The following is a 12382-nucleotide window of genomic DNA, read 5'->3' as shown; positions in this document are numbered from 1 at the left end:
CCAGGTTGTGTAGGTCAGTAGGTTCCGTGGGGCTAGAAGTCATGCCACATGCAGTCTGGAGCGATCTGAAGAGCTGTAACATAGCTGAACGAGACTTTGATTTGAGGTCGCATGGCAGAAGGCCTTAGAAACTCCGGTTGTGCAGGAACCAACTGTGGAATCGTTTATGAAGTCATTCAACTTCAGATACGATAACTGGACCATTGGCCCCACCCACACGCTTGATTAAGGGAGTGAGAATCTCGCAAAGGAGTGAAATTCGGATTAAACTTCTTATGTTTCTTGTGCTTACCTGAGGATTTGGAGCTCGACGAAGACTGGCATTGAGAGTTGCTCTGTCAACTCCCGGAACAGGAATGAGCTTTAGACTTGTAGCGGGACTTGGAGTGGGCCTGACGCTGCGTCGTCTTGTGCTTGGCGACGTAAAGTTTCGACTCTTGTTCCTTGATGGCCTTTAATTTCGTTACTGGGAAGTCTCCAGAGCTCTTGAAGTTGTGGCTCCACCACAGACCAATCCGGTGTGGATCTGTCGGAGACATCTGTCTGCTGCTGTCCTTTGAGGGCTTAAAACCTATCGTCTTGGGGGTGACATCCCTTGCACACTCTAAAGTTTGAGAGAAATATCTGACAAAAAGCAGTTCCTGTCCGGAGAAGCTCTGGATCCGTGTCTAGAGGTGCGGAAAGAAAAGAACTAACAGCGGATAAGAGTTATTGTAGCATCAGAGCTGCGGCCACCCCCTCACCGCTGACCCCCAGTCACCTCAACTATCATCGTTGCGGCTGCCTTTGCCCACTCTGACCTGCAGCGGCTGTGGTAGCTGCTGCTAATTGAGCTGTGGGCCCTGCTCATAGCAGCCTCCTCCTACCTACCTCCAGCCCCTCAGAATCCAGACCAGCACCATACTCTAACAACCAACGTGAGAGACCTGAGTGAGCCAGAGGAAGACGGGGAGGATAGCAGAATTGTGAGATCTTGTGGGGCCCCACACAGTGTTTGGGAATGCTTTTATTCACCATCCTCTCCCCTCTCAAGGCCTGACAAGAGGGTGGCATTGGTACCAGTTATAGACTCTGTGTAGGGGGTCGCAGTCCTAGGTCCTGTGCAAGGTTAAACCCCAGATTCGCGAAGACGGCCCTGTTAGACCGGGTGCTGTTTGCATCCTGGACAAGCTCCATCCCCCTCGTCTCCTCTCCCATCCTGCTCCACGTAGACAGTAGACACTCGCTCACGACCCCTGTGCTTCAGGGCTTTGTCCCTGGCTGCCCGAACTCCCCATGGTTCACCAGACCATGCTAGAAGCTCAAGGTCCACTGGCTCAACGACGTTGCGACCTCAGTCAATTTGAACACAGCAACGTGTTTCAAAAACAAAGTTCTCTCGAAAAACAAAGTGCTCACAACAAACAAACACTTCCCGCCTACTCAACTCGCAGTCCCCCACAATTGACAAACGTCAGTCAACCTTGCCTGCACGCTTCTGCCTTCCTCCGATGCAACAAGGCAACTGCATGCTAGGAGGGGCATGGAGGCACAGAGCCAAGCTCTAAGCCCCAGACTACCCGTTGCATTCGGACACCTACAACTTACAATCCACTCTTTGTCACTGGTAAAGACTTCATGTAGATGTTGAAAAGCATGGGCGAGATGATAGAACCTTGAGGGACTTACAATCCACTCTTTGTCACAGAAAGCTGGTGTACTACTGCTTGTCTGGGCTTCACAGCCATTCATCTGCTGGCAAACCTGTGCACGAACCTCTGACATCAGTAGACTGCCATCAACGCCCCTGATTCATCCGACGAGGAAGATTGCTCTGCATTATTTCTCCAAGGAGCACATGGCATAGTAGCTATAAAGGCCTCCACTGAAGCGGCATCAAAATAAACCTGTTATGATCATAATACAAGTGTCCCCTCCAGGACACTGTTACTGTATTGCAGAGCAATGTCCCTGCGCGGACACCATACCAGTGGTGAGGTCATCAGTTGGAACTGTCAGGATGACAGTGTACAGCTGATCACCGAACTGACTGGAATGTGAACGCTCCGGCTTATGTAGGAGCATGTGTTGGCTTGATTAATAAAGAACTCGTAACTTCCACTCCGTGTCAGAGTTCTTAACAATAGTGGCGGCGAGGGTCAACACGGAACCCACAGATACAAAAGAAGACATGTATAAATAAAAAAAAGAAAAGCAGCAGTCTGAATGAAAGCGTGAGTCGATCTGAAGCCCAGGAGCCAAACAGAAGTAGAAAAAAAAACACTAAACGGACTGACAGTCTCCTGAGATACATCGCTGCTAGTTAATTATTGGTAAAAAAAACGTCCTAGAGAGAATATTTAATGCATTAGCACTTTTTCACGCACTTCATAAAAATGTCCTGCTGTCAGTATTAAACCGTGATTATTTCCGTAAAAGAAGCTCTTTTATTGTTTGAGTTGTTTGATTTCTGTATATTGGATTACAACCGTATATTATTTCTTCTGTGTGCCCTCCTTAAGTAGGTTTTTGTGATAGTCCACAGTGTGTTCTAACCGAAAGAAGTCTGTTTCAGCTGCAAGCGTATCTGCCTTGAAATTATGTTGACCAGTGTAGTGTTTAGACTAGTGAATAAAAGAAATTGTTTACTTTTAACTGGATGTATTTTAGTATAAAAATTGAATTTGTAATTTTATGTTTTGCTTCTCTTCATGTATGAAATGATGTTTTATTTTGTATTTTATGTGGAATTCCTCGGAATTCTAAATCATAATAAAAAAATAAATTGAATTGAAAAAAATTGACTGACACAGGGACTTCAATTGCCTAGGACATAACTTGAAAAAGGCAAAAGAAGGAAACCGGAGCCTGCATGACACGAAAAGTAAGCGGGTAAGGCGTAAAATAAGACTGTGTCATTGACGTGTGTGAAATCGGCATTGTAACGCGGAGCTGTGCGCTGAATAAAAAAAAGAAGGACATTGTGAGAGAACAGCGCGGAAAAAATAAACGCGAGTTGAAAAGAACTGTTGTCACAGCAAGGGCTCGCAGCAAAAACAAGACTCTAAGCTCAACGACAGCCCAATTGCAAGCCCGCTAGTGGCCCCTCAAGTCAGCCAAAAGGCAAAAAGACAAACTGCTATACCCCAGTAAGGGGGGGACGGGGGAAGACTCAAGCATCAGATGGCACTAAAGCAGACTATAGAAGCTTTTTCCTCAGATCCAGGCTCACCAAGAGGATGGCTGCACTCCAATAGTGCGAAAGTACGACATCAGAGAATACCTTGCATTGATTACTAAGATGGATCATAGCCCACGAACACCGGAAACATCAAATATTGACCCAATGGTGTGCAGACTGCAACAAATGGAGACTTCAGAGGTAACCTGGGTCCAACTAACTAATCGAGCACACCTTCTTAGCCCAAAGATTGTGAGAACGAGGAAAGAGGTGGAAACTGCTTCTGATGTATCAAAAAGTCCCTCTGAGTGCGTGTAGGCAGCTGGTGAATCTGATGGGAATCTACCATTTAAGATACTAAACGCCCTAAATTCCAGCCCCTAGCTCACGGATCCCATCTGAAAACTACCCTATAGAAATGGGTCCCCCCACCCTCCCTGGCAGATTTATAAAAAACCTGGGCTTGAAGTGGGAGGCTGACATCTCATTTTCGGCTCAGATACGTCCGGTGACAGCTACCTGCTTCTGTAAATTTGTACCAACGTACCTGGCTCAAAACAAACGCCAAACAAGACAAACTTCACCTACAAATAATTAACAGATTATACAAGTCGGCTATCAAGAACGCTAAGAAAAGGTACTAGTCAGACAGAATTCAAAACGCTAAATGTGCAAATAAAGAATTCTATAAAATACTCCATGAATTTCGAAAACCAAATTGCCTAGAAGGAACTCATCCTGTTACTCAAGATTTCACAGACAAACTGGCAAATCCTTACACGGACAAAGCAGACACGTTGGACTCGTACTTACAACAGAAACAAAGCACTAGCACTAACCCTTGTACAAAACAACTATCCAAGAATGCTTTAAACAAGCCTCTCCGTTCCTTCCAACACCTCTCACACGATGAATTTATGGACCTGGTCAAAGCAAACAGGCCTTCCGGCAGCCCTTCTGACCCCTGTCCGCCACAAACTTTCAAGACAATTCTTTTAACAACATCTGCTGCCATTCCAGTAAGAAGAATCATCAACGATTCCTTAACTACTGGAATATTTCCAGAAGAACTCAAAAAGTCATACATACGCCCTTTACTGAAGAAAACAAACTTGGACCCGCTGAACCCTGACAACTACAGACCCATTACAAATAGACCTTTCCTGGGCAAACTGATAGAAAGAGCAGCGTTCGCCCAGATGTCACAATTCATTGAAGAGAATGACATACTTTCAGATTTCCAAACAGGATTCCGTCCGGGATGAGGCACTGAATCTGCCCTCCTTGCCATCTGGGATGACCTAAAGAATACAGTTGACCGCAACGGGGTTGCTGCGCTACTCCTCTTGGACCTCTCAGCTGCCTTTGACACGGTTGACCATGACACTCTGAAACAAAGACTTTATGTATGTATGTATTTGAGCTTGTAAAGCGCACTGCTACCCATCCGTAGGTTTCCTGGCGCTGTATAACTCTGGGGAACTCGTCCTGGCTTTCCCTGTGGGATGGTCCCTGCTGGGAGTCCCCAAGGTGGAGCCAGGCATCCCCGGAGATGATGGGGCCGTTGTGGAGATTAGGCAAGCTAATGCCCAGAGTTGCCGAGTGGAACCCCTAATTAGAGTAAGCACCGAAGCGAGAATTATCGAGTCCGCTGACCCAAGTCCACGACCCTGCCACGTCGGGAATTGAACCCTGGTCCCGGGCCGACTTCTGCTCCCGGGTCTGCCACCTCTAACCAGTGAGCCACACTACTCACTTTATGAAGCCGGCATAGAGGGAACTGCTCTAGACTGGATCGCGTCCTACCTTCGAAACAGAACTAATGTCATGCACACCCCACCTTTCTCGTCCAAACCGTACTCCACAAAAGGGGGTTCCCTCAAGGTTCTATCATCTCGCCCATGCTTTTCAACATCTACATGAAGTCTTTACCAGTACTGATCAATACATTTCACCTCACGTGCTACAACTATGCAGATGACACGCAAATACTCGTTCAACTGGAATGCCCCAAAGACATTGGAAAATCACCAATTTTCAGCTGTCTCAAAGCCGTGGATCAGCGGATGACTTGGAGCCATCTCAAATTGAATGCTTCAAAAACTGAAATACTCACGTGTGGCGATTGGAAAGATTTCAACCCGCTTGCCGTATGGCCTGATGAACTGGGATCACTGCCTAAAGTATCGAAGGAAGTAAGAAACCTCGGAATGACCATGGACTCCAAGCTGTTGATGAAAGTCCAAGTGGATAAACTAGCAAGATCAAGCTTTGCTACTATAAAAACGCTGCAACAAATTTTCCCTCATTTGGGATTTCCACACAAGGTCCATGCAACCATCTCCCTTGGTCTATCCAAACTCGATTACGCGAATAGCCTCTACCACGGATCACCTTTAACGACCATGAAAAGACTACAACGGATTCAGAAATCGGCTGCCAGACTACTCTTGCATATCGAACCACGAGACCACATCTCCCCTGCCTTGAAAGCCCTGCATTGATTACCGGTTGCCAGAAGATCCACGTTCAAGCTGCTTTATATTACCCACAAAGCAATACATGGAATAGGACCACTCTTCATCAGGAATAAAATCACCAAACACATTCAACAAAGGAACCTCTGCTCTAAAGGAGCATCTCGCCTCAAAATCCCATCATACAAGAAAAAAACCATGGGTGGCACATCCTTCTCTGTTCAAGCAGCCAAACTATGGAACTTTTAACCCCCCAACATAAGATCCACCGACAACCACCTTATCTTCAGAAAACTACTCAAGATCTGGCTCTTCCCCACATAAGCACCATACGGAAAAAGAAATTTACAGCATATCCCTCTGTATATAAGCATTTGTTTTCACTATAGATATGTACCTATCTTTGTGTATTACTTACTTTATAAAACATGTAAAATAATTATGTTGCTAAGAGAAAATAAAAAATAAAATAATAATAATAATAATATTCCTCAATAAATACATATAATCTTTGGTCTACATGTACATACTTCCATTGTGCATCTATGTACCTTCCATATGCTTGGATCTGTGTGTCTGTTACTTTTCTCCTGAAAGCATATCCAATGCACTACCCTATTTCTCATCCTGTGCCTCTATCAACATATTTAATCTAAATATACTTACTTCCTTTATGTATCTATATACTTTCGATGTACTTATGGATCTATATATTTATCACTTTCTTCTAATTTAGCATTTCCAATGCACTAGCCTATTTCTCAGCCTATACTTCGCTCTATATATCTTCTATCCCAACCTTCTGTCTCATCTCAAACTTCTTTCTACTACTCCTTCTAATGCACTATCCTATCTCTCATCCTATACATCTATCAATATATCCTCTACATCCACTCTCTCATTTATCCCAAACCCCATACCACTACTATGATTGCCAAAATAACCCTTTCTAGACTCTCCTGCTCTACCCCATCTTGCCTACACCTCTTTTTACTACACCAATCCCCTAAAACAATCCTTTCTAAACTCTCCCCTCTGACTCCTTCCCTCCAAAACTCCTTTTTACTCATCCAAAAGCCTCTTCTTACTGCTAAGACCTTAAAAAAAAAGAATCCTTCACTCTTTTATCCCTCTACTATCCTTTTCAATCAAAATTAACAGACTAACATGTTCACTTCTCAAATTCCATATTCTATATTCAACTATACTAATATACTGCCCAAATAACTGAATAACATATCTACTACTCAAATTACTTCATATTTATACTATACTAATTTTCAACACTAATACTTTATGGGTTCCGGAGTGGCGTGCTACTCGCCAGAAAAGCGCTTCAACACCCATCAGGGGTAACAAGTGCTATATGAATGCAAATCTTTCTTCCCCTTTTATCCATCCGCTATCACTCCAAGTAACAGACTAATATCCACCACTGAAATGACCTCATATTTCACCATATTAATTCACCACTAATCCTTTATAGGCTTCCTGAATAGCGTGCGTCAACAAGCAACTGATAAATACAAACCTTTGTCCTCCTCTATCCTTCTGCTATCATTCCAAATCCAAATAACTGACTAACCTATCCACCACTTAAAATGTACTTGCATGTTTCACTATACCAATTCCAATACAGAGGGGGACCCCACATCAATCTAAGGCAGGTAGACGGGGAAAGAAACATCAAAGGCAAAACGGGTACCTGCCCTATGGATTTGAACAAAAAGGCCTAGGAGAGGTCCAAATATATAAATACAAACACACCTAAGCCCAAGCAAATTACACCGCACAAACAGGTTTATTCATTTAGTATCAAAATTTATTTTTCAGGAATGAATTTTTTCAAGGGACTGCTTTTTTTATTTAAACTAATACATAAATATATTTCGTGGGTTAACCTACAATGAGATAAATAAACACAATAATAAAAAATAAATAAATGGTGGTTCAGATTCCGCTCTAGCATATCAACAACATTCATACGACATTCATTCTCTAATCAAACAGCACCAAGCGATGATGGTTGTAGATAACATGGGGACCGATGGTTCAATGTCCGGGTAGGTTCCTAAAATAGGAAAAAGCGCCTACGCGCGTTTCGGTGTATGGTCCCGTCCGGGACTACACCTTCATCAGGGCACAGTGGAAGGGCGGAAGGGGAACCACAAACAGGTAGGATTTCTGTGAAATAAACATTAAAAACATTGGTTAGGTGTATGTACATTTTTGCGAGGGTTTAGGTGTAAACAAAATAGGCTCACATCTACATTCAGACTGTGGACATCCAGTTTGTGGGCGGTCAGGACTAGACTTGCAGAGCACATACATGACATCATACAAATATAGATTTCCACGGAGGGGGGACAATGAGATAACAATTTGAAAGCTATGCTTTACTGGGACTGCTCATGGGCAAGGAATGACCGGAAAGAGGGATATGAATGGGGGCTGCACATTAATTTAATGTAAATGCCACACATTAAGGATGTAAAGTTTAAAAAGAGTTTACCTGACTCAGGTATGACAGGACTGATGGCGTTTCTGGTGCAGGTCGAGGTCGCGACGACCCTGTTAAAGAACAGAGCAAGCTCATAAAGATGCACAGTGCCAGAGATAAGGGCAGGGGGTGCGGAGTTTAGACAATTGCGCAAGATAAGGATGCACACAGGCGCAATTACCAGCAATGGCGGGTGGATTCTCCTAAGTCGATTCTCAAGCGGTCTGTCCCCGGGGATATACTCAAGTGGGGTGAGGCTGATGGAATCCTAGGGCGCATGGAATGCGCAGAGACCCTGTTAAAAGACAGTGCTTGCTCAGAAAAATGCGGGATGCCGGTTTAAAGGAGCAAAGGGCGCTGGATTTAATTAATCACGCCGGGTGGAGGTGGTACAGTTACCTGAAATTGCAGGGAATACTCTCCTCGATGGATTCTCAGGGGGGAGGGAGCACGCCGCCGACCGGTACAGGGAGGTATAAAGACCTGTGCAGGAAATATATGTGCAAAAAGAAAATGCAGGTTTGAAGAAGGAATTACACAGCATAGGTGCATTAGCGCCGTAGGTGGAACTACGTGGGCGGGGGGCGCGTGCTGTAAATCTTACCCGAAGGGAATTCAAGGATGGAAATAGGATCCCTCTGCTGTAATTGGGACAGAAGAGGTCCGTCCTGGTAAGTTCTAGGCTGCGGGGATCAGCGGAGGCACTAAAAAAGATAAACGATGAGGGTCACTGACAGGTTTTCAGGAGAAAGCCTTAGTGATTAGATCTACAAATCTGGCTAACAAGCGCAGGGGTGCATAGCGGACTCAGGGCGGTCAACTTACTTAGCGTCGCATCTTGTCGGGCGTCCCGGTCGGCGGACTCCACCGAAGTTGAAGCGGCTGGTCTCGGAGCAGGGCTGCACTACTCGGGCGCCTCTATATATAGTAAGTTAATTGCTGAGATGGCAGTCAGCTGCGAGGGCGCGCAACCTCACAAAGGGGCATAGAGATAGATGAAGGTTAGAGATGGCCGTTTAATAGAAGGGAACTGTGGCGGCCATCTTGGAATGGCTAAGAGGAACGAGTTTCGGGATAGAACGACATGGTATGGCTTGAAGGGGGGCACAAGAGGGTGATGGGGCACTACCGAGAATGAGGGGAACAATGGTAGAGGAGAATTCAAGCGAACAGTTTTTGGAAAAAAAAAAGGTTGAATTTGGAGTAAAGATTACTCCCAGGAAGAATCACATACAGGGTAATAGGTAACAAAATTTTTTTAGTGCAAGAAATCTGTCAATAAGCAAGGGAACCTGCGCGAAAGCTATTTATTGCTGGGTTCCTGCAAGAGAATAATAGACCATAAGGGGGGACTCGGATTCCAACAGGGCCCCTGTCTACAGGATACGGCTAAGCTCAAGGCGAAGTGCGAATTTACAGTAGTGCATTGGCCCACGGGCATTCCTCGTTTAGGCCCTTATCCAAACTATTGAGAAAAAAGATCCAGAAGACCTCTCGTTTTTTTCTCCACAGTGTGGGGTCAGTGCCGGCCGGAGTTTGCATCTTTTCCAATATGGACCACCTAAGGTCAGTTTCAGTGTGTTCGAGGGATGTCCAGTGTTCGACAAGGGGGGCTCCCCTTTTGCCGATACGTATGTTTGATTTATGCTCCCCGATGCGGAGTCTTATCTCCCTGCTCGTTTCGCCTACGTATGGCATTTCACACGGGCAAAGGATAATATAGACACAATTAGTCGTCCGACAATTGGTCATGGTGGAGAGGTTTATGCTGCGGGCGGGTGTGGGGATCACATTTCCTCCTATAGCGTTTGGACATGCTTGGCATCTGCCACATTTGTGGTTGCCAGTGATAGGGTCAGGGCCTACAATGGACCTTTGGATCAATGGTTTCGGATCACGCATTTTGCCTCTCACCGGCATCCCGCATTTTTCTGAGCAAGCACTGTCTTTTAACAGGGTCTCTGCGCATTCCATGCGCCCTAGGATTCCATCAGCCTCACCCCACTTGAGTATATCCCCGGGGACAGACCGCTTGAGAATCGACTTAGGAGAATCCACCCGCCATTGCTGGTAATTGCGCCTGTGTGCATCCTTATCTTGCGCAATTGTCTAAACTCCGCACCCCCTGCCCTTATCTCTGGCACTGTGCATCTTTATGAGCTTGCTCTGTTCTTTAACAGGGTCGTCGCGACCTCGACCTGCACCAGAAACGCCATCAGTCCTGTCATACCTGAGTCAGGTAAACTCTTTTTAAACTTTACATCCTTAATGTGTGGCATTTACATTAAATTAATGTGCAGCCCCCATTCATATCCCTCTTTCCGGTCATTCCTTGCCCATGAGCAGTCCCAGTAAAGCATAGCTTTCAAATTGTTATCTCATTGTCCCCCCTCCGTGGAAATCTATATTTGTATGATGTCATGTATGTGCTCTGCAAGTCTAGTCCTGACCGCCCACAAACTGGATGTCCACAGTCTGAATGTAGATGTGAGCCTATTTTGTTTACACCTAAACCCTCGCAAAAATGTACATACACCTAACCAATGTTTTTAATGTTTATTTCACAGAAATCCTACCTGTTTGTGGTTCCCCTTCCGCCCTTCCACTGTGCCCTGATGAAGGTGTAGTCCCGGACGGGACCATACACCGAAACGCGCGTAGGCGCTTTTTCCTATTTTAGGAACCTACCCGGACATTGAACCATCGGTCCCCATGTTATCTACAACCATCATCGCTTGGTGCTGTTTGATTAGAGAATGAATGTCGTATGAATGTTGTTGATATGCTAGAGCGGAATCTGAACCACCATTTATTTATTTTTTATTATTGTGTTTATTTATCTCATTGTAGGTTAACCCACGAAATATATTTATGTATTAGTTTAAATAAAAAAAGCAGTCCCTTGAAAAAATTCATTCCTGAAAAATAAATTTTGATACTAAATGAATAAACCTGTTTGTGCGGTGTAATTTGCTTGGGCTTAGGTGTGTTTGTATTTATATATTTGGACCTCTCCTAGGCCTTTTTGTTCAAATCCATAGGGCAGGTACCCGTTTTGCCTTTGATGTCACTATACCAATTCAACACTAATTCTCTATGGATTCCGGAGTAGCGTGCTACCCGCCGAAGAAGCGCTTCGACGCCTCGTCTGGGGTAGTAAGCGCTATATAAATGCAATTACAATACAATACAATACAATAGTACATGCCTTAGTGACATCCAGGCTGGACTATGCTAACGGCCTTTACCTAGGTCAGCCTAAGTACCTGATTAAGCGCCTGCAGGTGGTGCAAAATGCGGCAGCGAGGCTGATCAGGCGAGTGCCTTTTCGCGGGCATGTCTCTCCGCATCTAAAAGCGCTTAATTGGCTCCCAGTGGCCGAAAGAATTAAATTTAAGGCCTTGACGCTGGCATTCTGAACCATGCAGGGCAAATTTCCCAGCTACCTAAAACACAGACTACGTGGATATAAGCAGTCTAGATCCTTGAGGTCCAATTCACAGAATTTACTGTGCATTCCCCGTTTCACGAAGGCTCGAATGGGGGGCAGATCTTTCACGCTTGGTGCAGCAAATCTGTGGAACTCCTTGCCTAGTAACTTCCGCACCATAGAAACAGAGACCCTCTTCAGGAAAATGGTTAAAACCTGGCTCTTCAGGGCAGACTAAAGGCCAGAGGGTTTGACTTTTAGCTGTCCATCGTTGCACTACTGTCCGCTTTAGCTCCAGACACCTCTGTTTGAGGTAGCTGTTGCGCTTTACAAGTATCTGTATTATTATTTTCATTAAGAGGACTAATAGTCTCCGAAATCAAGAGGGCAGCCACCAGCAAGCTGAAAATACCTTAAACCATCTGTCTGCTGGAAACTTGGGCACTCCACTCAGCCCCTGCATGACTGCACAGCCTGTGAACCCCACCTACTGCCTCCCAGGTAGGGGGCCAAGCTTCCAGGGGAGTATCGATTTATGTGACAAATGAACTGGCAGTTACCTCAACGGTGCTTCATACTGGGAAGGGGGACTATAATATCCTTAAGGTATCATCGTCCAAGCTCAGTAAAGTAAAGCATAGACTCTCGCTTATTATAGGGAGCTTCTATCTTCATCCCGCTAAAATAAGAAGGGAGACATCCTTAGCCTCCCTGCTTCCATTTCGGAAGGATCCCGCAGCTTCACACTCCGATGACATGTTCCCATCAAATTCACCAGCTGCCTACAATCACTCGTCTTGCTTTCGGATGGCTAC

This window comes from Lissotriton helveticus, chromosome 8, assembly GCF_964261635.1.
Source record: "Lissotriton helveticus chromosome 8, aLisHel1.1, whole genome shotgun sequence".
Taxonomy (NCBI): domain Eukaryota; kingdom Metazoa; phylum Chordata; class Amphibia; order Caudata; family Salamandridae; genus Lissotriton; species Lissotriton helveticus.
This window is presented reverse-complemented; position numbering follows the sequence as displayed.